Below are 25,873 nucleotides of genomic sequence, written 5' to 3' on the forward strand. Positions count from 1 at the left end.
TCTCCCGGGGACCTTGGGAAAAGGGGCTGTTAGAGAATGCAGCTTTGTTGAACTGGCATTCAGTTACTCAAATGGGTATAATGTTGGAGGAGAGTGGCTAGAAAGAGTGAATGTAATTGGTCAACTGGGGAAAGTAGATTTGCTCGATGAGACAATCAAGTATAGTGACTAGAGGTATGGACTCTGAGACAGACAGCGGGTACCTGTCACAGCTTTGCTACTTAATGGCTCTGTGACTTTGGGCAAATTGCTTTCTGTTCCTCATATGTAAAATGGGGATAATAATAGTATCTAGCTCACAGGGTGATTGTGAGGATTTTATTATGAAGCTTAAACGCGTTAGCAGTTGTAAAGCACAAAAAACAGTCCCCGACACCCAGTCAGAACTTTGTGGTTGTTGCTGTTGCTGTTATTTTACATGCCAAGCTGCACATTGACTCAGACATTTTTGGCGCTTAAATCAGTTTGAAGTTTGAAGCTTCAGAACTCAGCTTCAAAGCAATTCCATATCACAGAGTAAGAAATTTAGCAGCCACTTTATAGTATCAAAAGGAGTTAGATCAGTTAGGATTTCTTCTGAGAACCCATAAAGAAGCCAAGAGAAAAAGAACTATGTAAGAAGTAAAAATGTTACGGGCACTCAGAAGAAATGTCTTATAAGTGACATTCTAAGTAATGAAATTTCCAGAGTCAATCTTTTTCAAAGGATACATCTGAATTGCTGGATAAATAACATTCTGGGATTTCTCTAACTTTCCTGGATGGAGTTTTTCTGTATGTGCCAATCAGTATCTAGGAAGGTGCTTTTAGTCTTTCTCCAAGATGTAGAAACAGCAAAGAAGGATGTTAAAATCTTTCCTGTTTGGTTAAAAAAAAAAAAATCATGTGACAGATCAGGAAATCTGCACTACCATCCATTGAAAGATATGATCAATATTCACATATTTCCTTAATTTTAGAATTTGACATATAAAATTTCCAGATTAATTTACTTGCACGATTCCACTGATCCTCAGAGTGTAAGAGCATAGCCTGCATTTGGTTCACCTAGTAAACTTATGGACTCAGTTTTTGATTTTCTCTATGACTTGAAAGGCTACAGTAAGACACTAGTAAGGTTGTGCTAGTTGGTGGCATTTGGAGGGATCTTTTTTTTTTTTTTTTTTGACATTCCTTTTGCTTTCAAAATTTTTCTAGAATAAGAATGAATTTTAAAATAACTGAATGCTTTTAAAAATTAACTTTTGCTGTTTGGCCTATTTTCTTATTTAAAAAATTAATTAGCCTGCCCTCCTTCTAGAAATGACCCAGGGAATAAGTATATAAAGTCAGCACTTTACATGGCCTTAAAAAGAGGAAACTTTGCAATTACCAAATTCTTGACTCTAGCATAGTCCACGAGTTCCCGGCAGTTATCAGTGGTAAGTCTCATGATGGTGATGTATCAGAAAAACCTCATCTCTATTCTTTTTGATAATGACTCCTTATCACCCTTATTTTCAAATCTGCTCCTCGGTAAGTAGACCAGAAAGTCCCTTAGATGAAAAGACCTGACCCCAAACACTCTAAAATGCTTTTCAGTTGTTTGTTGCGCTGGCTCTGAGGTGATGGAAATCTGGGATTAAATGTTGGTAAGATATGAATGGAAATTTGGAAAAGGGTAACCTGCTTTCCTTTGTGTGTACGTGTGTGTGTGTGTGTGTGTGTGTATAATTCAGGTTTTGTTTTGAATAACATTTTATGCTGAAGTCACATGATAGCATACAGTATTCAAGATTCTCAGTTCCCCTTACTGCAGAACCACAGCTGCATCTTCAGAAACTGGCTTTAATGAGAACAAGATGATATAAGAAGGCAAAGTCCAGGGCTTTTGCAAGGTATCAGGATATTTATCAAAGGAATCTCTTTCTCAGTCCTGAAGTGAAATTCTAGACATTTTGGCTGAGGGTTATTAGCACTTTGCACTTCCTTATTTTATCAATGACAGCTGTAAACTCCCTGCAAATCCAGTACCTACTTCATTTCATGGAATATCACACACTGCCAGAAAGATAAAAGGTGTCTAAGTCTTTGTCCCAACTTCTGGGAACTTGCAGTCTTGTCAAAGAGACACTCATGGGGACAAGTGAGGAAATCTTACAAAGCAGATCAAATGAACCCCATTTAAAAGATTACATCAAGACACTTCTTCATCTAGGCTGTGCCTTTCTCAACAAAGACCAGGCCCTTAGCAGTCGTCAGAACCTCATTTTCACAGTCCAACATATTTTCTGTTTTGTTTCTGACTTCAGCCCCTCTAGGTAAATACATGGCTTTGTCATCACCTCGTCTTGTTCTCAGGACATTTTTGCAACAGAAGCTGCTGTTTTCAGTAGCCTTGAAATCTTATGAGTAAATAATATCCTCAAAACCTCCATCTTCCCTTGTGTCTGAAAAAAACATGACAGTTTGGTATTGATTCTGGGCAGCCTTTTTCTTTGCTGGTTCTGATGAATTGTCTAAAGGTGCTGACTGCAGTCTTTACATCTCTCTTCACTAATACCTATGATAATCCTTTTGGTAAAATGGGCTCTGAAGACCTTGCCTTTTTAATAGCACATTAGCAAATCTCAGACTTCCTGCTTACAATTCAGATTGATTTACCTTTAAACTGAGTGAAATTATTATCTGCAAATTGCTCCACTAGTAGTTCTTCCCTCCTTTCTATCATCATTTGTCCATTCAACAAATATTTCATTGAACACAATTGAGACTTGCACCATGCTAAGAGATAAAAACATAAAAATGTACGAGACTTGATTCCTTCCTCAGGGACCTCACATCTGGTAGAAAAGACAGAAAGTCAGTCTACATGGCATCTTTGTGTAATTTAGTAAAAGTCATCCCTTCCTCCTGGTGGAGGCAGCTCTGCACCAGGGCCCCAATGTGGCAAGTGGAGAACAGGATGGATTTCAGCCCCCTCTTGCCTCCTTGACCAGGGACCCTTGTGTAGGGCATAACCTGAGCGACCCTACACAATAGCCCTGGACATGGAAACAGCATGGTATAGTACAGTGTGATGAGCACAGAGAAGAAAGGGCCAGATCCAGGGGAAGTTTCATGGAAGAGGTTACAAGTGAGTTGAGAGATGAAGGAGCTCATCCAGTGAAGGAGGGTGAAGGGCAGAGGGAAGACGTACAAAGCCACACAGATTTGAAAAGCAACCCACTTGAGGCTCTGTGAGTCATGGATGATGGTGGAGTGCCGAGTGGGGGGATGAGGGTGGGAGATACTTGGCAAGAATTGAAGCTGGAAGACACTATAGCAATGGTCTAGGTCCTTGCTATTCAAGGTACTATACTTCTCCATAGGGCAGCTTTGGCGTTATTGGGCAACTTGCTAGAAGTGTAGAAACTTGGACTCCGTCCCAGACCTACTGAATCTGAACCTGCATTATAATAAGCTAATATAATAAGTTTTCCTTATGCTTTCACAAATCTACCATCAATAGATTTACCTTCAGGGTGCCTCAGGGACTATGACTGTAGTCCACAGTTAAGGAAAACAGAGGTGTGAGGAAAGTGACTTTCCCATAACCACCAGCAAATTAAAACAGAAGGAGGAGAAGGCAGATTCCTCTGCTTGCCCTTACCTTTTCTCTTTTTTTTCTTACTATCCAGGCTGGCTTATCTTGAGCCTTCACTTGGGAGGTATAGAACCAACAGTCTAGCAATTGGAATGGTTGGAAAGATACAATGATGAAGAAGCCTGCATGGTGTTGGGGCATCATCCCAGAGCCACTGGAAAAAACAAAAACAATCCTAAAAAGGATCCCAGGAAGAAAGGAAGGTGAACGGCATCTGTACCCAGCTCTGCTCCCCACTCTTCTCTTCTGCTTCTTCCCTTTTGCCTGTTCATTCAATTACTTAGTGTATATACTGAGCACAAACTGTTTGTCGGGCACTGATATCTACATTTTCCTAGTAACTGCAGGGCTTTCTGCACACTCTTAGATCTCCCAAAAGATCCCTTCCCCAGGTCTCCAAAAGCCACTGTCTTTGGAGTGCTATATCTTCTCCCTCTCTAGCCCCAGGTGGCTCACAGGAGAGCAGAAACAGTTGAAGCTGGAAGGCTCTGGGGTTTCTCTTCTCTACTCAACCCTCTGCCTGTGGCTTCCCTGATTCTTTTTCTCCCAGGGGAATCCAAAGGGGGAAGAACATCTAGGTTCAATTGGGGCTTCAGCATCTATGGAAGATCATTATTGGACTTGACTGAGTGAAGGACTGGCTCTGGTTTTGGTAAGACACTGAGGTCAGAGCTGGGGTATATCCCTATGAGCCACTGACTAATTTCCCCGCAAAAAAAGATTAGGTTGAAGAGTTTGAGGGGCACAAAAGGGACCTTTGGGGGAGGGGAAGCAAGAGAGAAATAACACTTTTCTCCCAAACTCTTTCTGGGAATTCATCATAAAACCCCTTAGGGTAATAGGGTAATCATTCTGTATAGAAAATCATGTTACCACAAAACAGGGATGACAAAGGCAAGGTATAGGGGGTGGTACGGTGGTGTCTGGTTTGGTTTTTAAATCAGATTCTACAATAAGACTATGAAAAGAGGTTTAGATGCTTTCTATGAGTAAGGGGCTCTGCTTATGTGTTCTCTCTTTGTGTGGGTGCAGGATCAGAAAAGGGGAAAAGCAGGGGAAGAAACATGTAAACATCAAAATTCTTCCCTTGTGCTGCCAGAGGCAACTTTAATCCTTGAAATGCTAAAAATAACAGTCTTACTCAGAGTCATACAGCAATCATCAGAAAGAATATGTCTCTCATTTCCTTCAGAAAGTCTGTGGTAACTAAAGATTGCTTTAAAGCAGGCCCACAGGTTGCTAGAGTTAAAAATAAAAAAGAGAGAGAAAGAGGAAAGAAATAATTCGCAATTATTTGATTCCTGGAGACCATCGTGAGGTTGAAATGGTTAGATTCATCTTAGAAGCAACGCACGGTAAGGCTGTTGTAACTGAAAGTGAAGCAGCATCCGGCTTGCCACTGTGCTCTGCGCATCTGTGCCCACCCACCAACCGTTACTGGTCTGCAAGGGCCTGTGCGGCCAGTGCTCTCCAAGAGGGCTGTGAATGATCAAACTGTGGACCACAGATGCGTCTTTATAGGCCATCATGATTTCGTATGAGTAGGGGATATTTTTTAAGCTTAAACTTTTGGGGCCAGATGTATAAAACAAGTTGTGTTTGACACAACAGATTTATATTAACTTTCTAAGCCACTGTTTGATTTCCCCAGGACGGATAGATATGACCCCTTTACTCTTTTTTTTTTTTTTTTTAATGGCCCCTTTACTCTTAATACCTGAGAAAGTTTGGTCAGTTTTGCCACAATCTGCCTGAAACTGACTTTTATCTTTCATTATCCTTCGTGGAGGTTTTCTAAATGGAGAGGAAGTGTCTGAACCTGGGCTTCTGCAGCCTGGGTGTCAGTTACAACCCAAGGTCAGCGTCCACTGATAGGCAATTACTTATGTTTGCTTGGAAACAGTAAGCATTTCTCCCAGTATGTTTTCCTTCTTAATTATGTTTTGCTCCTAATATACATTGTCTTCGTGGTTGGTGTAAAGAATTTTGTAGTTACAAAAACCTGACTTTGGACCCCAAGACTGTTACCTACTTGCTGGTTGTGTTACTTTGAACAAAGGACACTCGGCTTCCATTTCTTATCAGAAAAAGGGGATAATTTTACCTATCTCGCCAAACTGTCGTAAGACGTTAAGTGAAATAACTTACGCAGAACAGCCCATATGGTGTTTAGCAAAGCAGATTTCCATACTTGTTCATTTCTTCTTTGCTTTCCCTTGGACAACAGGACCCAGGAGGGAGCTTGGGGGAAGCATGGATAGTAGGTGAGGAAGGAAAAGAGAGGAATAGAAGGATATAGCCTTGGATTGGCAATCTCTACCCTATTCAGGACATTGGTACCCCAGTATGTGAAGTAACTTGCATTCTTAATATTATTTGAGTTAGGGGAGAGTGAGCTGCTCTGGCTTGATGCTCTTGGAAAATGTGCCCAGTGGGTTGCTATCATGGGACTGTGCCCAGTCACTTTGTAAAGCTCCTTCAAGCCACCCACAAGGACAAATGTGTAACAGAGGTGTCCAGCCTTCAAAGAATCACACCTCTAAATAATGCCCTAATAACTCTGAGATTCACCTGCTCATGCAACTGCAAGAAGGCCAGTCTCTGACTTCTCCCCAGAGATTTCTGGGAATTCCCAAGGAATGCTTACTTTAGCCAACCACCCAGAGCCCCACTGGTAGCCCATCTCATAACTCCTCACGACAGAGAACAGACTGTAACGTAATTTCACTGAAGGAGAAATGGGGATGACAGAAAGAAAAGAACAATGGAGAAGAGAAAAATATCCAACTGGACCCTCAAAACTTCTCCTGCCCTCAGGTCATAGGAAGGGTACCTCTCCCTCAATCCCTATCTTGCTGCCATGAGGAAGGATATAGACACCAAGAGTCCAGTGACCATGCCTCCCCTTTCCAGACCCCACTGAAACACAGGAAATCAGGGCTGCAATTCTACTCATGGTATAAAGACAACCTTTTTTGCCTAACCAGTGCCTTTTATGTATGGTACCTTAAGTGATAAATGTAGCAGATGCTCAATAAATATTTGTTTAATGAATAAATGAATGAATTGTCTCAACCTTCCTGTTCCAGATTAGGATCTTAGTTTTACATTTATGTGATTTAAAAAATTATTAATCTTTTTACCCTGAAATAATCAGTCTCAAATGTAAATTTAATCTTTCTTCTAGAAAAACTGAAAAAAACCCCAATCTGGTAGCTTGGAAATAGCAGCTTCTTAATACCTCTGCACCTCAACTTCCTATTTCTAGCAGTTAAGATTTCATGAAATATTTGCCCCCAGTCTAAGCTGGTACCCCATTACAGAGGGCATTTACTGTTAAGAGCATATTTCCTGCAGATCCCAGGACTTTCACTTCTGCATGAAGGCTGACTGAACAGATTTTGTTATCCCACACTACAGCTTTTAAGACAAATTACCATCCTGGTAGTTAATCGTTCATTAAGCTCTGGCTCTATGGCTATATGCTAACTATGATAGGAACTTTAGTATATTATCTTTAATCCCTTCAATAATGCTGCCAGGTAGGATTCATTATTTTATATATGAGGAAACTAAGGCTGAGAGAGTGTGAACTGCCTGGGGTGAGGTAGCTGGTTAGTGGCAGAGCTGGTTTTAACTCAGGCCTATAAACCTCAAGGCAGGTTGAAAAGGAACATGCAGACTCAATGAGGAAATTTCATAATTTCATAATTACCTCCCATTTCCTGCTTCTCCATGATATTGTGCCACACATCCCTAATGGTTGTGAATATCTGCAGAAGTCAGCTGCTATTCCTAATAGAGAGTGTGGAATTACCCTTCAGTGTTTTGAGGTAAAAAGTCTGAGAAACACAACACGCTATTTCTCCCATCTACCTTCCTCTGTCTGAGGCTCAAAACGAAAGGTTCTGAGATTCTAGCTCTTCCCCCTTACCAGTATTGCCCAGGGTGACTCCTACTTAATTCTGTAAATGATCACCCAAAACCATAAAATCTTGCAGCAAAAATGTATGGCCCCAACACTTGGCTGAGAGGTTTTGCTTGACTTCCTTTTAGTCCTTACAGAATTACTTTTCTCTCCTTTGGTTTGGTTTCCTCTCCATTGACCAAACCAGTGGGTTCTGGCCACTCCCCTAAGTGACTAAAGGAGTTGGCGTCATCAGCAGGGTAAAGGCCCTTCCATAGCTTCTTCACCCACACATGCCTAAGCTGCTTTCCCCATTTTAGTCATCTTGAGACATCTCTTTTTACATAGGATATCACCTATGTAAAAGGTTAGAGAGAGGGCTTCTGGAGTCTGTGAGCCCCTTGAGGACAGGGATGATGTTTTACTATCTCTGTATTCCTAGTGCCTAGCACTGAATCAGTGGTACAATAAATGAAAAAGGATGAGTTTGATTTTCCCATGACTGCACCTTCCAAGGACAGCCCTGGACCCTAAAAATGGCCCTTTCTCCCAAGTCTTGGTATATTGCCCTAGTTGAGCTAATAAATAGTTTCTAAGGAGCTTTTTTTTAAGTCTAAAAAGTGTTTGAAGTCTAAAAGAAGTTATGTCTAAAGGTGAGTGTTCAGGCAGAAGATGAAGAAATGGGTAAGATGTGTATGTAGGGGAAAGGGTAGGGATTTCCCAGAATCCATCTTAACACGCCAGATGCAACCACCTACTTTGCCTACTGTGGCTGATCCTGTCTGGAGGTGATTCTTTAAGGCAATAAATACTCCTATGACTCCTACTTGCTGCCTTAAAGTCAAGCGTAGAATTCCACATCAGCCTTTCTCTAATCCTGACATTATCTACCAGGTAAAAGGCAGATATTTGCTACCTTTTACAAGCTTCTCATCCTGTGTCATTTGTCCCACTCTGATCTTAGATACAAAGAGGGTTGAAAGCAGGATGTTTGAATTTAAAAACAGAATTTAGGCAAAAAAGCAATAAAATGAAAATTTCAGTTAGACAGTGCTATGTATGGCCTTATGATTTATGCACAGCAAAAAGAATCTTATACACTGCCAGTAGGATGTAAAGTGGCATAATAACCTTGGAAAACAATTTGGAGAAAACCACCACTTCAGCAAAACCACTTTTGGAAAACCACAAATGGCAAAATAGAACATTCACCCACCCTACAAGACAGTAATCTCACTAATCAACGTACTCTAAAAAACTCTTGTGCACGTACCCCAGGAAGGCAGATAAGAGAAATGGCTTGTTGTGGTAGTTCTCTTGTGCATGTAACCCCCTTCCCCAAGAGAAGTGACTAGTTTGAAAAGTCATAGTATCTTAGGGTAACAAGGAGACCTTATAAACTCCCCTCCTAAGGGAAGAATACCTTCGAGAGCATCCTGAAAGATGGCACTTCCAGGCTATGGATATTTCCAGGAACTGGGAGATTAACCTGTGATGAGTAGCTCTAGTTAGCGAGTCCTTTCCAGTTCTGGGTCAAACTCTCCTTTAATGTAACTCGTGCCCATTGAATTTGGCTTTCATGTCTTCCCTTAATAATTCTTCTCCAGGAGAAGCACACCTAACTTTTTTCTGGTATTCCAGCTCCAACACCAAATTGGATGCTTCCTCGATATCTATTCCCACATATCAATGTTCCAATTTACAACTGGGACCCAGAATAGAACAAAATACTCTAGATTCAGTCTGGTCTAGACATAGTAGGTACAGCAAGACTATTTGTTCCAAGTTTTGAAGAAGAACCTACTATCAGCGGTTCTGAAGTTTTCCTTAGCTTTTGAGCAAGTGGATTTCAATTCAGCTTACATTTCTAGTTGTGGCACATTTGTAACTTATGAGTACGACATCACACATATTATTTTATATTAAGCTCCCAGAAAAAAAATCATTTCTTAATAGTTGCTTTGTTAGCCCACTTCTTCTCCCAATCATATTAATTAATTCACATGCATTACATATAAATGCAATACTTTGTTATGTGCTGTGATAAAAACCAATATATTCTATGCCCTTGACATCTCCTAAGTCACTTATTCTCTAAATTTGAATTTCCCCATGTAAGAAATGAGAGTATTTGTCCTACTCTCTTTGCTAGCTGTTAGTAAGGCTCAGCTAGTACCAAGAGACATTTAAAAATGCTTTGCAAATTTTAACTTGCCACAGAATTCTAAATTATGATGATAATGATGATGTGTTACTAGTGCTGAGTATAATTGGATTAGGCTTTAATTGCTTGCTTTTTACTCTGTTCTGTAATGCCTAACAACCCATCAGTTCCTGACTCAACTCTATGACTGGGTTTCAGATCTCCCCTTGAACAAGTTGAACCTGCCTCCTCCAATGCCTCCTGACCTGGATCCGCTCAGGTTGTGGTTTACTTGTTTCCTTCTGTTGTCATTGTCAGTTTTTGACCTGATTACACATAGGGCTTGTTGCATGAGGCCCAGGTCCCAGGAGAAAATTCCAGCTCTGGACCAGATCCTCAACTCAGTGCCCAGCTGAGTGTCTAGCACCGAGGAACACTGAGTTTGTTAGAATGTCGAAATGTCTAAATAAAGATGAATGAAGGCTGCCTTCATTCCTACTTCTGTACCTCTGCCTATGTCTTTGTTCTTTTGTGGGCAGACAGACAGATAAACAGACAAATACACAGACAGATGGAGAGATGGCTAGTTAGACAGACAGGTAGATAGACAGACTGACAGACAGGGAGATCAAATAGAATGCCATATGCAAAAGCAAGTTGTAAATATTCTTGTTATACCATTTGCCCTCATTCAAGCCTGAGTTTTAGCTGTAAGGTTGCATCATTGTAGCAAATAGAACTGGACAGAAAAAAGCCACTGCCCCAAGCACCCTGAGTGCCCAGCACCACTCCAGCCATCTCCTGGGACTTGTCCTTCCTCCAGGATCCCCCTGATATTCCCACAATCTAACAACTACAGAAGTAACTCCTGGCCGACCAAGGAGATTCCAGGATACTGTTCCAGCATTTGGACCAGTGTCTGTTCTGACTGGCCAGTGCCACTGCTGAGCAGGTTGGTGAAATTTTTTATTATTATCTCTGCCCACATGACTTATCTACTCCCCATCCATCACCGAAAATCTTCCAGGCTCGGCATTTCTCATTGCACCACCCCACCCCCCGCCCCAGTCTCTTGTGCTTCTCTCTCCTTCAGGGAGCTCCCATCCACTCTGAATTCCTTTGTCTTATGGTCTATTCCATTCACCAGAGACTCAATTACATGTTGACTTGTTTTTTATATACCTTTTCCTGTGGGTGATGTACTCCTCCAGCTTCCCATAAATTCCCCAAGGTGGAGCGTACCTAATACAGACTTTGTATCCCTGACAATATCTCACACAGTGCTGACTGGGGGTTCAAAGTTCCAAGACAGAATGATAGATTTTGGGGACTAAATCTTCCCTTCAAACAGCTCAGAAAGGGAGGAGATGCCATTGGGGGTAGTCCAATAAATTCTGTCTCATCGATGAACATTCAGAAAAGTAGGGACTCTGTCAGTCCACGCTTGAATGTTTCATTTTGACTCTGGGGGACATAGCTGGAGCCTGCCAGCCTGGCATTTTTTCCTAAGTTTTTAAATGTCATATTTTTGCATCTTGTACTCACTGTTCTCTTCACTTTTAGAACACTCAGAAAAGTTTTTGTGCTTTGGAAAGACCCCTCTCTCTCCCCACCCCTGAATTTTCTGCCTTTAGGAGATGGTTCTTGAGGACAACTCCCCAGAGCACTACTTGGAAAGGACGTGAGCAGCCTGTCCCATCACATGTGTGTCATGTGCCCTGTCACAGCCTGGTCATGCGTTGTGTGCAGAGGCCAACATGACATTCAGCTGAGCAAGCAGGATGCTGGCAACCCCAGAACCTTCTCAACTTTCACTCAGTAAACTTTTCTTTTAGTTTCCATTTAGAGTCTCTTCAAAACACAGGTGAAAGTTTGCACCAGAAAGGGGAAAAACATGAGTTGTGCATGAAAAATTCTGCCAAAAATATCATTATGCTTGGTATTTGTGCAAGATTTTGATTTTCAATAAGCACTGAAATCCTAAAATTTCAAAACATTTTAAAAAGCTTTTAAATTGAACTGAATTGAATACTTTAAAACATGAAGCTTAAAGATTATTTCTCAGATTAAAAATGTAAAGTGTGTTTTTAAAAACCTTTTAAATACAGGAAGAAGATAATGAAAATTAAAATTGCCCATGTTCTCATCACATCATCAGAGAGAGTTACTGTTATTATTGTTCTAATTTTACAGCTGAGAAAGCAAAGGAGAGGAAGGAATTAAAAAAAAGGAATGTGAGCTTTTAGGTTTTCTTCTCAAATTTGTGTGGGCAAAAAGGACTCTAATGGAAGTAATCCACAAAATTTTTGAAAGAAATGACAGTCCTATTAACACTTCTACTGCCAGGAGTACCACTGCTGTTTCTGTACATCACAGTGTTTCACTAATCAGTAAGCTTTACAGAGCTCTGGTTTCTGTATCACAGATGACAGAAATATATATATATATTTATACCATTATATATACATAAATGCTTCATGAAATTGTGTGTCATCTTTGAACAGGGGGCCAGTATGTGCTGCCAAAGTGAGCACTTAACAATACTTTATAAAAGTACTATACATTACTTGGGGGAGGGATGTAGCTCAGTGGTAGAGCGCACGCTTCAATACCCAGTACCTCCACTTAAAAAAAAAAGTACTATCAGTTACCCAAAAATCTTGTAAAATAGAGAAAAGGGGGAAATGACACAGAACTCTACCACTTTAACAAAACCCTGTTAATACTTCAATATACTTCTTTCCAGTTTTTTGTCCCATTCTCACTTTTAAAATTTTACTTGTTTGTTTGTTTCTACTTAACATTGTAATAGAAAGGAAACAATTATTATTCTGCCCACACCATTGCTCTACTCTGATTTTCTCTCTCTTTCTCTTACCATACATATATTATATTTAACTTTGTCTATTATCTTCAGGTGTCTAGGGCTGTTACAGCATGTTGGATAAGGAGAAATGGCTTTGATATTAGCTTAGGTTTGAATCCTGGCTGAACTAACTTGTGACTTTGGGAAAATTACTAAGTAACTTTGTCTCAGTTTTCTCATCTGTCAATGAGGATAGCACTCTACCTACCCATCTGGTTCTATGAGCACGAAAAGAGATCATGTATAGAAATTGAGTGACAGAGTAACAGGCTCATGGTAAGCGCTTAACATGCAGAAACTATTCTTTCCACTTAAAATTATATCATAATTATTTCATAATTCTATATAATCTTTATAATTGTCATTTTTATAACTAGATAGTAGTCTGTAGTGCCCATACAGATCATTATGACTAATGCACCTCCGTTTTGTTTGACAAATTACTTCCAGTTTGGGGCCATCTAAATAACACTGTAATTAATTTACTTTTTCATATAACATCTGTTTTACTTTAGTCTACGATTTCCTTTTTAAAAATCCTTGGAATGGTTTTTTTTGGGTAAAAGAATGTACCTTGACATATCTTATCTTGCTACATATCCAAGTACATTTTTTTTAGTTCATTTTTTTTTAATTTTAAGAGTAATCTAAGTGAGTATAGAGTTTTATATGTTGCTTTTTTAATTCAGTGTTACAGCAAAGCTTTTTAAAAAATCATATATTTATATATTTATATTTGCAATAAACCTCTCCATGTCTATAGATTTTACATCCTCAGATTAGACTAGATTTATGTAAGTAGAATTCCTTGAACAAGTAGTATGACAAATTGTATGGCCTCTAACCTATAGAAAATCACCTTCCAAAAAAATTATACTGATTTATATAAAGACTAACAATTCATGAGTCTTCCAATTTAACAACATATTCTGGAGCACTGTGTGTTATAACTTAAAAAGCTTTTGCCAATGTAATGATTTAAAAGGCCTACTTAAGTTAAACTTTAAATTACCTGTAAGTTGAACATTTTCACTTTTTTGAATTTCGAGGCAAGGGGAACTGAGACATTGGGAAGTGGCCTGACTTGACCAGCAACCTGGTCACATTCCTCTTCGATCTGTACAACACAAAATCTTAGGCATTTGTTGCTTCCTCTGTACTTCTTGCAGCTGTTCTGTTTTAAAACGGAATTCTATGAGTCTACAAAAAAAAAAAAAAAAAAAAGGAATTCTATTTTTATAGAACAAACAGAACTAAGCAGAAAACATGCTTTCTTTGTATTTACTTCTCCTAAGTGGAGCCTGCTTTTGAGATTATAGAGTTATAGACAAGGTGTGCTACAGGAGACAGCAGATGACCACCATTAGGAAAAATTTCTTGTTGGTATCACCAAGTTCTTATCTTAAAGGTCCAGAAAATTGATTCTGTCAGTATGCTCAGAGTTAGACTAAAAAACTGGATCGTACTAACCAAACTCCTAAAAGACTTTTCTATAATAAGAAATACCATTAATGTGCTTCAGAAATTGCTTCAGAACATTCTATTCCCATAGAAGAGTCTATATGAAAAGTCAAATTATAATCAGTTTGCTCAATAACCATGGAATCGGGATGAGGTGGGAAGTGGGGATGGTGGCTGGAATAATTTTAATAGCTGATGTCATCAAGCTATGTGACTCTGATGCATCCATCACCACTAGAAGGGTAGACTGGACAGGTGGAAGGAATGCATGCAGTAGAGGGGCAGGCTCCATTGGGTATGCTTGGGATTTACTATCACATTTTCCCATATTGGCCTCTTTTCCCTAGACTCCATGAATATTGCCTTCAATTCAATTCCATAGTATGTGTTAGGTATTTTCTATATGCCAATATTGTATTGGGTTCTGGGACCAGATAAATGGATAAAAATCCAGTTCCTGTTCCTAGGTACCATGAAGACTTCTGGGGAAAACCAAACACATACATAATTACAGAATACTATATAATGAGAGCTTGACTGTGTTATAGGTCCAGGACCTCTGGCTTCTTTTCACCATGGCTGGCTTGCAGAATCTTAGGATCTAGCTCTGCTGTGTGACCTGAGCAATTTATCTCATTTCACTGAGCTTTAGTTTGCTTAAATGTAAAATGGAGACAATAGTAGACTCTATTTCATTGAACTGTGAAGTTTAAATGAGATGATACATGTAAAGCAATTAGAACAATGTCTGGCACATGATATGAAAAGTTAGCTAAATGATACACAACCAACCTCATGGTTGATTGATGGCTACCTGCACCATAACATGGGTAATCTATTTCAAGCTCAACACAAAGAAGATTGTATAGTCCAAAACCTTCCCAGCACTGTAACACTTCTAAATGCCATATAGGTAGGAAGTGTATCTGGAAAGGTAGGATAATCAGCTTTTGAAAATGTGACATTTTGAAAGTATTTCTCCTCAAGGGTCTCATGAAAGTAATGCTTTTCTTAGAAGAAGCTTCTTACATCTTGTGCTCTACAGAAGTCCATAGATACACTTGGGCATTTTCAGTATCTTAGCACAAAGGATATCACTTTGTTTCTTATTCATCTGTCCCAACATCCAGCAGACACTAGGGTTACGTTCATCTTTGGCTCCCCAGCCTAGATATGATCTCCTTGAAGATGAAGACCAAGACTTAGGCATCTTAAATCCCCAGCCTCTAACACAGAGCCTTGTGGATAGTAAGAGCTCATCAACTGTGGACTGATTAAATAAGTGGCTTTGAGAGTGGACATTGGTGTCTCTTCTCCAGCATCCATTCCTAATCTGGGGATTCATCACAATCTCTACTTTCAGTTGCACATTCTGAGTGGAGCTCCAGTCTTAAGACATCACTCACATGTTCTTTCTTTTTATTCCAGTGACTGGTTTAGGAAAGGGCACATGACATACACTTGTCCAGAGTTAATATATGAATTTTATGGGAATGCTGGAAAAAGTACTCTGGCTTTTTTTTTCCTGTGGATTTGAACATGAAAGTCTCAGTAACTACTGCAAACATCTTGTGATCATGAGGGAGATGTTTGAAAATAGAGTCAACAAAAAGGAAGCAGGGTGAAGAGAATGTGTAGAGAACCTAGATCCTGAAAATATTGTTTGAACCCTGTGCACAATTGCACCTTTGGCTGTTCAGTTAACAGAAGCTGACACATTCCACTTTTTAATTTAAGCCAGTTTCCATCTGGTTTTCTTTCATTTGCAACCAAATGACAAAACTTCTGCAAAATGCATTTTAAAATAGATTTAGCAGGGGTGGGTATAGCTCAGTGGTACAGCACATGCTTAGCATGCACTAACTCCTGGATTCAATCTCCCGTACCTCCATTAAAAAAATAAACTATTAAAAAATAAAGCAAATTAATTTTGTCCTGCACTTATGGCCAAAACAGTTCCCAATTGCTGTTTTCTTGTTCAATTAATCAGTAAATATATATTAGGCCCTTGTTCCATGGTCAGATGCCACAAAGTTTAGGAAAGTTCTTTGTGCTACAATCTAATTAGAATTCATTGTCTCTGTATTTTCCTCTCTCAAGGACTAAATCTCTATTTAACCAGATAAGTTTTGATTTAGGAATGAGCTGGGCCTTCTGGTCTCAGTTCCAAGCCTTCCTCTGTTCCACTCTTTCATGTTACGGCTCTGATTCAGCACACCTCATTTAGCAGCCTCCCCTGCCAGTTGGCTTCCTATTAAGTTCAACAAGCGGGAAACCCTAAGGGACTGTGGGGAAGGGGAGAATTTCTTCCTATTTCTAGTTCCTTAATCTGTCGGTAGCAGCAGACAGCAGAAATGTAGACATTACTAATACCTGAGTTTCTTTGGTATCCACTTTTTGTTCTTCCTGCCTTCTAATGTTTTTATAACCATTTCCTTATATTAAATCCACCCTATTTCCTGACTGGACTCTGGCTGGTATAGTATCTGATACTAGGAGTGGTGCTGGGAAACAGCCTCTCTCGACAGGATTCTGGGATTGATTCGCTTTGAACTCAAAGCTGAGCTCTTCACCAATGGAAAATAGGAACTGATACTTCACAGCAGGCAAAGGCATCATGATTTATTAAATTATTCTTCCCCGGTTTGAGTGCCAGTGGGAGCCTGGCTTTTGGAGATCAAGTAACTGCAGCATGTGATCATTATGGTAGTAAAGATCATTGTAAGGAATGTAAGGTGAGATGGCTGCTTCTGATTGTGCAATGGTGCTTGCAGGAAGAAAACAAGCCCAGAGCTTCTAGTTCAAATCCTCTTCAGAGCACCAGAGGGTTCCTAAGGCTGCCCTGAGAGTACCTCTTATTCCTTCTACAAATATGACAAACATGTCTAAAACATCAGACCCAAGTCAACCATCCGCAGACTGGCCAATTCTCATATGTCAAAGTTCAGGCAGTAATTTGGAAGGAACAGGACTTTGAGACTAGGAATGGAAACATCTGGGTGGAATTCAATGAAGCTGAGAATCTTGAAACCTCCAGGTATCCCTGAGCTTCCCCTGATGTCGGAAGAAGCCTCTCATTTCCTACTTGATGATACCAGCCCTTGAAAACCTAGAATAACCACATATGAGGCAGTTACCTTACATGAGGATCCCTATTCTTTTTAAACATCTTTGCTCCCAACTCTCAAGGCCTTCAGTCTTTTATCTGGAGTCAGATCCCAGTGTATTTAGGGGGAAAAGGTCAGAATCTGGCTCAGAAGGAAAAGGCTTATACTCCAAAAGAATCTGAAGATTTAGTTAAATTTATATTAGAATAAACCTATCTAATATAATAGCAGATGGATTATAAGGGTATTAGACCAAGGAGAACAGATTATAACATTGGGTTGGGGCCAAATTTAGGTAGCCCTGATGTAATACACTTGCCACGGATTTTTGGACTTAATGCTATGGTAAATTGTTACAACAGCCTCCAGAGAAACATACCACTCTGGATATCATGCCTTCATGTAATAACCCCTTCCACACTGATTTTTGGCCTGGCTGTCTAACTTGCTTTGGCTGATGAGACATTAGAAAATGTGATGCAAACAGAAACCTGAAATGCACCTATATGTTGGGGCTTGCCTTTTTGTTTTCTCTGTTTTAGACCAGCTTTCATGTTGAAGAAGCATGGACTAACCTGCTGGAGACACATGGCCCAACTAACAACCAGAACCAACTCCAAGATATGTGAGTGAGGCCAGCTAAGACCAGCATCCTCCAGCCAATCTGTCAAACTGCCAGACTGACTGCAAACACATGAGTGAACCCAGCTTACACCATGTAAAGAAAAAATGCCCCAGCTGAGCCTAGCCCAAATTGCTAACCTTCAAAAGTATAAAAACATAAGTGATAAACATAAGCCATGAAATTTTGTTATACAGCAAAAGCTAGCTGAAACAAATGTATTAGTTTAAGCAGGTGGGAGAGGCTCTATTTCTTCAGTTGGTTGGTTGAAACCTGTGCTCAGCAAGAGGCTATATTCAGTGATATTGACTTGATAGACTTTCTCTGGAATAATGCACAGGAAGGATTCTAAAGGCTTAGGGAGATAGAAGTAATAGAGTAATTTATCATGTGTAACCTGTGTATCTTTCCTCACCTTAAAAGGTTCCAAGGAATGTTCCCTTCACTAAAGCATTGAGAAATGCATTAGTGAGGGAGCTGCAGCAATCTTGAACACCTCCAGGTAGGCGTTTTCTGGAGGCCAAGGTTGATGGTGGGAAATTCTGCCACTGAGGTGGGCTTCCTGATTTCAGTGGAGATGATGGGAACCCAGAGCGGCAATAAGAATTGTTTTTACTCACAGGCTTTGGTGGTGGTGGGCTAAGAATTAAAGAGCTGGCTGGCCTACCAGAGCACGACTTGATCTACATGATAGAACTCTGACTTGAAATCTAACTGAGAATCATAGCTTCTTCCCCAATTCCCAGACCCCATTAGTTCACAAATCTGAAGCTCCTGGTTGAAGAGGAAAATTGGACCCCTCGAGAAAGGACCCTGCAACAATGCCGCAAATTCTTACTGTACATCTTCCTCCAAGCCATCCCCAAAGGAACTTGAAGTCATTTACTAAGGTGTCTGTACACTGGGGGAAATGGGAATACCCAGAATTTTCAGAGATTCCAAAACACTGCTCTGAAATGACACTAGTCTTTAGGAACCCCAAATACCATTGTGGTTCAGTGGTCACAATAAGGGTTTACAGTAGTCGGGCGATAAACAGAGTTTCACCCCAATTCCATCTCTTCTTGGATCTGTGACCCATGTAGCCATTGAAAATGATAATTAGGAAGACTAGTCAGCAACATAGCTATGAACATATGTACAATGACAAATCTGGAAAAACAATAGAAAATGACATGTTAACAACAATAGCCAAAATTACACACATGTCTGGATAAAGAGCAAATGCTAACAGCAAAAATGAAAATAATTGTGCTTGGGTGATGAGATCATAGGTGATTTTTGTTTGTTTGGTCTTTCTCAATTCCTTAAACTCTCCCAAATGCTATTTTTGCTCTCTTTGTAAAAGGTACTTTTTTAAAAAAAGATTTAGAACTCATTTAGCGCTTTTGTTTTGAGGATTGCCATTACATAGTTTTTAGCCAATCATACTAAGGTCATAAAAAGTAAGAATAAGTGTAGCCATTCTCTTCAATATTATAGTGAATCTCAGAGCCAATCTTGCATGAGGCATCTATCACACACAAGATGCTGAAGGAATGAAAAAAATCCCACTCTTTCCCTGCCCTTCAGGAACACATAGCCTAGGGGGAAGAGATAACATGTGCTCAGATCTTCATGATTCAAAACCAAGAAAGATAACTGCTTCAGAAGTACAAAGAAAATACTGCTCTGCCCAAAATAAAGAGAGCTCATATTCAACTGGAGAAAATAAGAAAATACTCACTAGCAGGCCTGACATCTAAAGGATGGACAGGATTTTGCCAGGGAGAATTGAGGTCCCAGGAAGGAGGTGTTCCGGGTGAAGGGGAGAGTAAAAGGCATACCTGAGGCTCAGTGAGCCCTTTGACTTATCTGGAGGATGTGGCATGTCCAGGAAGGCCCAGGGAAAGAAAACCCCTTGGCTAGAAATCCTTGGAGCATAGCTCACTGCTTCCTTAGGAGTGGGATTTAGGAGAACTGTCCTGCAGACTGGTTAGCCTAACAATGTCCAGATACTACACATTTGGCAAGAAGTAGCGGCTGGCACATAGGGAAATTACCAATCATACTTAATATTTATCATCTATTTACCATGTGTCACACATGCTAAGTGCCTGATAAAGGAACATGCTAAATACCTTTTTTATACTACAGTCAGCTCCCACAATATCCACAGGTTCTACATCTAGGGGGTCAACCAACTGAGGATTGAAAATATTAGAAAAAAATTCCAGAAAGTTCCAAAAAGCAAAACTTGAATTTTCCATGTACCAGCAGCAACTATTTATATAGCAGTTTACATTGATTGGGTATTATAAGTAATCTAGAGATGATTTAAAGACTCATAGACATGGAAAACAAACTGATGGTTGCCAGGCAGGGAGAAGAGGGTGGAAAGGGATAAATTGGGAGTTCGAGATTCGCAGATACTAACTACTATATATAAAACAGATAAACAAGTTTATACTGTATAGCACAGGGAACTATATTCAATATCTTGTAGTAACTTATGATGAAAAAGAATATGAAAACGAATACATGTATATTCCTATAAGACAAGTGTTGAGTTGGGTTGGAATCTCTGACGCCAGAGCCTGTCCTCTACCCACCCTCCTTCCAAAGTGCCCGTTTGGAAAAAGTAAGAATGAAATTAATTCTTGACCAGCAAAAGGGATCACACGGTTAATGAAACCAGTAAATTCTCACCTTAAAGTCACATCGGGTAGGAAATCGTGACATATGGAGGAGTATAATAAGTGTGGCTCTACTGCCTTAACTCTTCCCTTCCAAACTAAACAGACAGCCTTAACCAAATTTTTTAACCTCTCTGTGCCCCAGTTTCCTTACTCTTTAAAATGGAGACATAAACAGTGCCTTTTTCAGAGGGTTTTGAGAGAATTGATTTCAATAATATGTATAAAATGCTAAATAATACCGTGAACTTGGCAAGTACTTGGTAAATGTTATGATTATACACTGTAGTGTAGAACATTTCTCACACTGGGACGCACTGCCCAATGGTCTTCTTCCCCAAAGAAGCTTGGATTTCGATACTGGGGCTGAGGAGCCCTGTCCCTATTTGGCATTTTAGAAAATAGCCCCAGTCTAGGACCAAAGATGGTGGTATTTTGAAAGAAGCTATTGTTTCACTGGGTTCCTAACAGAGGAATATTACCACCCAAGGATTCAGCATGCTAATCGCACATCTGCAGGGAGGTGGGGCCCAGCATAAATGGACTTGCTTCCTCAGGGAGGTCTTGCCTGCCTGCTCTGATCTCCTCAGCATTAGGAAGTGCTGCTCTTTGAGCAGGGACCCCAGACCAACACACGAGACCTGGGAATCAGCCAGAGGACCCTGCCCTTCTGAAGAGGGCATCCAAGTGTTCCTCGAAGGCTTTCAAATCTGTGGGAGCCAACTGGCCTGATGGAATATTAAACTTAGTGACTTGGATGGGCCCTGAGGAAATCACTTAGCCAAACGTAAAACACTTGGAACACTCTGAAGAATAAACAATTGTTTTAGTCTTCAGTGGCTTTCTTTGATTTGTATAGAAAGAGACTTGAGAAACTGAGATGTTATGTAATTTGTCTGTTACTTACTTTCACACCCTTTCATTCCTATTAGCCTCAAATTCTTCTCAGTCTGAGCACCAGTTAAAGAGTTTGCTTCAGGCCCACTCATCACTTATACTTGATACTGTATGCATGTGGATAGTTTATGGGTCAACTCATGCCCTGAGCTTCATAGCCCCAACACAACTTAATATGACAAATCTGTTTTTGCTATGTCCATTTACCATCCCCTTTGACACAACCATAGTGGGATCCCACAGGATTTCTATGGTGTCGACCATCAGAGGCCTCAGCTAGCGAGTATCAGCATGTCACAGACATGGAAACCAGCCCCTGAAAGGTTATGTTTAAAGTCATATAGAGGGCCAGGAAAGGAGCCTTAGTTTGGGGCTCTGATCATCATGGCTACTCATCTGAAATCTCTGCAGAAATAGCATATTAGCATGCCAAAATTTTAAACGTATATCATTGGTTTTTTGAGGTTAAAAAGACAGACTTTTTGAAGGAAGGATGTAGTTAAAAAAACAAAACAAAACACCATTCAAGTAGTGCCATTACAAAACAAATGCTTTGTGATTTAGACCTCACAAAAAACACTCAATGGCTTTTCTCCACAATTTGTAGTCGACCACTCTGTGTACTTGAATGCTTAAATACCTAATTAGAACAACTCAGCTGCTTTCGGGATTCCAGTAACTCACAAAACATGTCAGTTATGTCTTGATTTTGTATAAAGCCCTGTGAGCTCACAGTCTCAACAGGCTTTTCCAGTATCCAGAGGAAACCAGAGACAAAAGTAACTTTATTGGCAATCAGTCTGTTTCTGTAACTGGAAATGTCCACTTGTCTCTGCTTCTGAAAAATCACTTTGGAAATGCAGGGGGAAATAATTCCCTTTGTTTTCAGTCTGGCAGCAAGAAAGAGTCTCAGGACACTCACTGGGGTCCAGGACTCAGTGTGGTCATTTTCTAAAGTGCAGTAGTGTTTGCTCGGAGCCACAGGCTGCAGAAATGAGAGCCCAGATCAGTGGGGGGCGGCTGCCTGACTCCCTTAAGCCCACCTTGGCAGGTGCTGCCCAGTCCTAGTCTTGCAGCCTCCAGATTAAAGTGCTGGCTTACACAAAGGCATTTGAAAAGTAAAAACAGTAAGTTCTGCAGGCCAAATGGTTCTTGTTCAAAGTCCAGAAGCTTCTTGAGGATGTCCTGTCAGGTCACCTCAGCTTCTGAGACCACAGGTTCAGATCTGGGGAGAAAAGTCCACAAACAAGAAAATCACTATTCTGACTGGAAAATATATAACCTCTCAAAAATCAGATTGGAGTGAGAAATACTTTAGAACAAAAGCTCATCTCTCTGAAGGCAGCATGGTTTAAAACTATTCTCTCCACCCCTTGGACTATTGCCCTCGTCCAAATCTTCAGCCTTTATCTCTAGACCTGTGGCAAGAGCCTTCTCTCCTCTGTTCTGTGGGCTGCAGACAGGTCAGCAATACTTGAGCAAAGTTGATGGGGCTTCCCTATTCAGACCTTTTATAGTTCCCCATTGTGCCAGATACTTCTATTTGTCCCTGCAGACGCATTCTCCACCCTGCTCTGCCCTGTTCGTGTCCCAGGACTGTATCACTGGCCTCTCTTCCCTCTGGCTTCCATTCCATTTGTTCCCTCAGTCTAGAAGAGGAAGCAGATAGCAGTGGGTAGGAGAGTGAGGGTGGGGTATCTGTCCCTCAGCAGCCTCCCGGTCAGGTTGCAGGTCAATTTTATCCCTCTGTTAAAGCCCACAGTTCCAGTGGGCAGCCCTTTCCTACTGCTGTTCTCACCAGGGTTCTGGTAACTGATCCTTCCACTTTCCCTTTCAGGCTGAGGCTTGGTCACTGGTCCCTGCTCTTGCTAGTCCCACGGTGCTTAATATCCCTCACTGGTTTCCCCTAACCCTTCTCACGTCTTTATAAACAGTAAAAACTTGTAAACTTGCCCTAGTTACCCCTTCTGTGTGTGCCCTCAGTCTTCTGCAGAGACCTGACTGAGGAACCCATGCCTGGTGAGTAAAATCTAATTTCCTTTGTCCAGAATTCATGGCTCACAATATGGCCCCCAACAATCTTTCCCCTTATGTCACACCTGCCTCTTTCCAGACTAGGATCACATGCCTTTTCCTCCAGATGCCTCATGTCTTCCAGCCTCTCTACCTTCTCTCCTGTGTATCCTCTACCTAGAATACGCTGCTGTTTCTCTTTCTGCCTGGTTCAAATGTCATTTCCTCCATGAAACTCTTCCTCTTCCCTGATTATCCCCAGCCTAAAAGGATATTTTCTCCCTATCTCTGAACCTTCATGTATTATTTGTACCTCGTGTAAAGCCATAGAGAACCATAAAAAACACACAGACTTCTTACATTGCTAAAAATTCATGAACTCAGGTAAGTGAGGCTGTTCATGACTCCTGTGGCCCCGCCCCCTCCCTGGGACAGCTGTGCTCTGCGTGGAAAGGAGGCTGGTAGTGGGGTGGGCATTTCTGGGGATTCTGAGGATAGATAAATAAGGTAGGCTTCAGAATAAAGGAATAAACTGAGAGCTATATGATTTTCCAAATATGTTCGAAGAAGCATAAGGCACCTTAGAGATCTTTGCAGGGACCTATAGAAGGATGTTTATATCCTCCACCCCAGTTCCACCACTGATTTAATGTGAGATAACAGAAATATAGGTCTCTGCCCCTGGTACTTGGCACAGAGTTCCTAAAACCCTTGTAATTTCCTAAGTGATAAGAGCAGTAGGAGGATCATTTGTTCTAGTATGTGGCCTTTGACTCTGGCTCCTGATATAGAGTTCCTAAATTCCTTGGACTTTCTTGGGTGATTGTAGTGTCTTTTGTTCTAGTGGTGACTCTCACTGGAAAAGACCAAGCCATGATTACAACCTTGAATTTTCAGCTCCACCCCTTATTCTGCAGAGATGGGAAGCAGCCAAAAATGGAGTTAATGATTGATCATGTCTACGTGATAAAGCTGCCATTAAAAATCCCAAAAGTATGGGGTTCAAAGAGCTTCTCGATTGGTGAACACACAGAGGTGCTGGGAGAGCGGCACATGAAGAAAGCATGGAAGCTCTGTGCCCCTTCCCACATACCTTGCCCTACACATTTCTTCCATCTGGATATTCATCTGTATCCTTTATCACATCCTTTAATAATGAACTGGGAAACCTAAGTAAACTGTTTTCCTGAGTTCTGTAAACAGCTTTAGCAAATTAATTGAACCCAAGGAGGGGGTCATGGGATTCATACCCAATTGATCAGAAACATAGGTGACAACCTGAATTCATGAATGACATCTGAAGGGGAGGTGAGACTTCTAGGACTGAGCCCTTAAGCTGTGGGATCTCATGCTATCACCAGGTATGCAGTATGAAAACTGAGTTAAATGGTATATACTCACCTGGTGATGCAGAGAATTGCTTGGTGTGGGGAAACCTACCACACATCTAGAGTCAGATGTGTCTGAGTGTGATAGTAGTGTGAGCGTGAAGAGGAACAGGGGAGGAAGACTGAAATTTTTCCTACTCAGTATATATAGATGTTCTAATATTTCCTTTTTAAAGGATTATAATTGCAAAAAAGAAAAAAAAAAAGATTGGAAACCACTGGAACAGGAAAGGGGAAAGGAGACAGCTTCATGGTGCCATGATGGAACACAAAGTCTGTGGTCAGTACTCAGGTGAAAGTCATTAGGGGGAAGACAAGAGACTCAAGCAAAATATAAACAAAAAACATAGAGACTGGATTCATTGTTAGGAAGTATATAGAAAACCGGCCTCTTTTATTTTAATTTTAACTCAATTATGCCAATGAGAACAGATTTTTGAGTGCTTTATCTCCAATAGTTCATCGTAAGGCTCTTGGATGACTAATGTTGTGCTTAACTCACCCTTATAATTCTTACACAGCCTACCTGACACAGTCTCTTGCAAAAAGCAGACAGTTAATACATGTTTGAGAGTGAATGAATGAATTAATAATGTTAGACTGAGAATCACAAGATCTCTTTTTTAGTCATAATTTCTTTCAAGAAAGTCACTTAACATACCTCAGCCACAATCTTACCATCTCTAAAATGGAGAAGTTAGGCTACGTGGTCTGGAAACTCTAACAAGATATGGCTTGATGATTAGAATAACTTTTTTTTAAAGGAAGCACAATACTTATCTATAGTATTAGAATCCACTCCTAAAGTTACACTGGTTGATAACTTGGTTGCCTGCATAACAGCAAGAAGCCATGGGCCAAACAGTAGCACAAGTGAGTAAAGTTAGCTGCAAGAAGAACTTCCACAAACAGAAAGGGCAGCATGCTGTAGACACAGACTCAGGCAGCTGGAGTTTAACTCCAATTCCATTACTTACTTATAAGGTGACCCTGTGCAAGTCACCTCATCTCTTACGTCCTTGGAGTATCTATCCATCCCCTCTATGTTGGTTGGGCTAGGAATCTTTGAAAGGCATCTAAGACATTGGTATGTGTCCTTGAGAGGGGGCTAGAGCATTTCCCTCCTTAAAGTTGATGAGGACCCAATGAAGAGTCCTATATAATGCTTT

At 40.6% G+C, this 25,873-nt stretch overlaps 1 protein-coding gene across 1 annotated transcript in view; it reads right to left on the bottom strand.

Annotated features, from left to right (window-relative positions):
• Nucleotides 1-22,070: 22,070 nt before the first annotated feature.
• The window catches only part of PDCD1LG2 (programmed cell death 1 ligand 2), a 56,868-nt gene continuing 53,065 nt past the window's right edge, over nt 22,071-25,873 (bottom strand). Inside the window, exon 7 of the mRNA XM_014560446.2 lies at nt 22,071-22,528. The gene's annotated coding sequence lies outside the window, so the exon portion shown is untranslated. The remainder of the gene's footprint in view (nt 22,529-25,873) is intronic.

The sequence above is a fragment of the Camelus ferus genome, chromosome 4 (assembly GCF_009834535.1).
Source record: "Camelus ferus isolate YT-003-E chromosome 4, BCGSAC_Cfer_1.0, whole genome shotgun sequence".
Lineage (NCBI taxonomy): Eukaryota > Metazoa > Chordata > Mammalia > Artiodactyla > Camelidae > Camelus > Camelus ferus.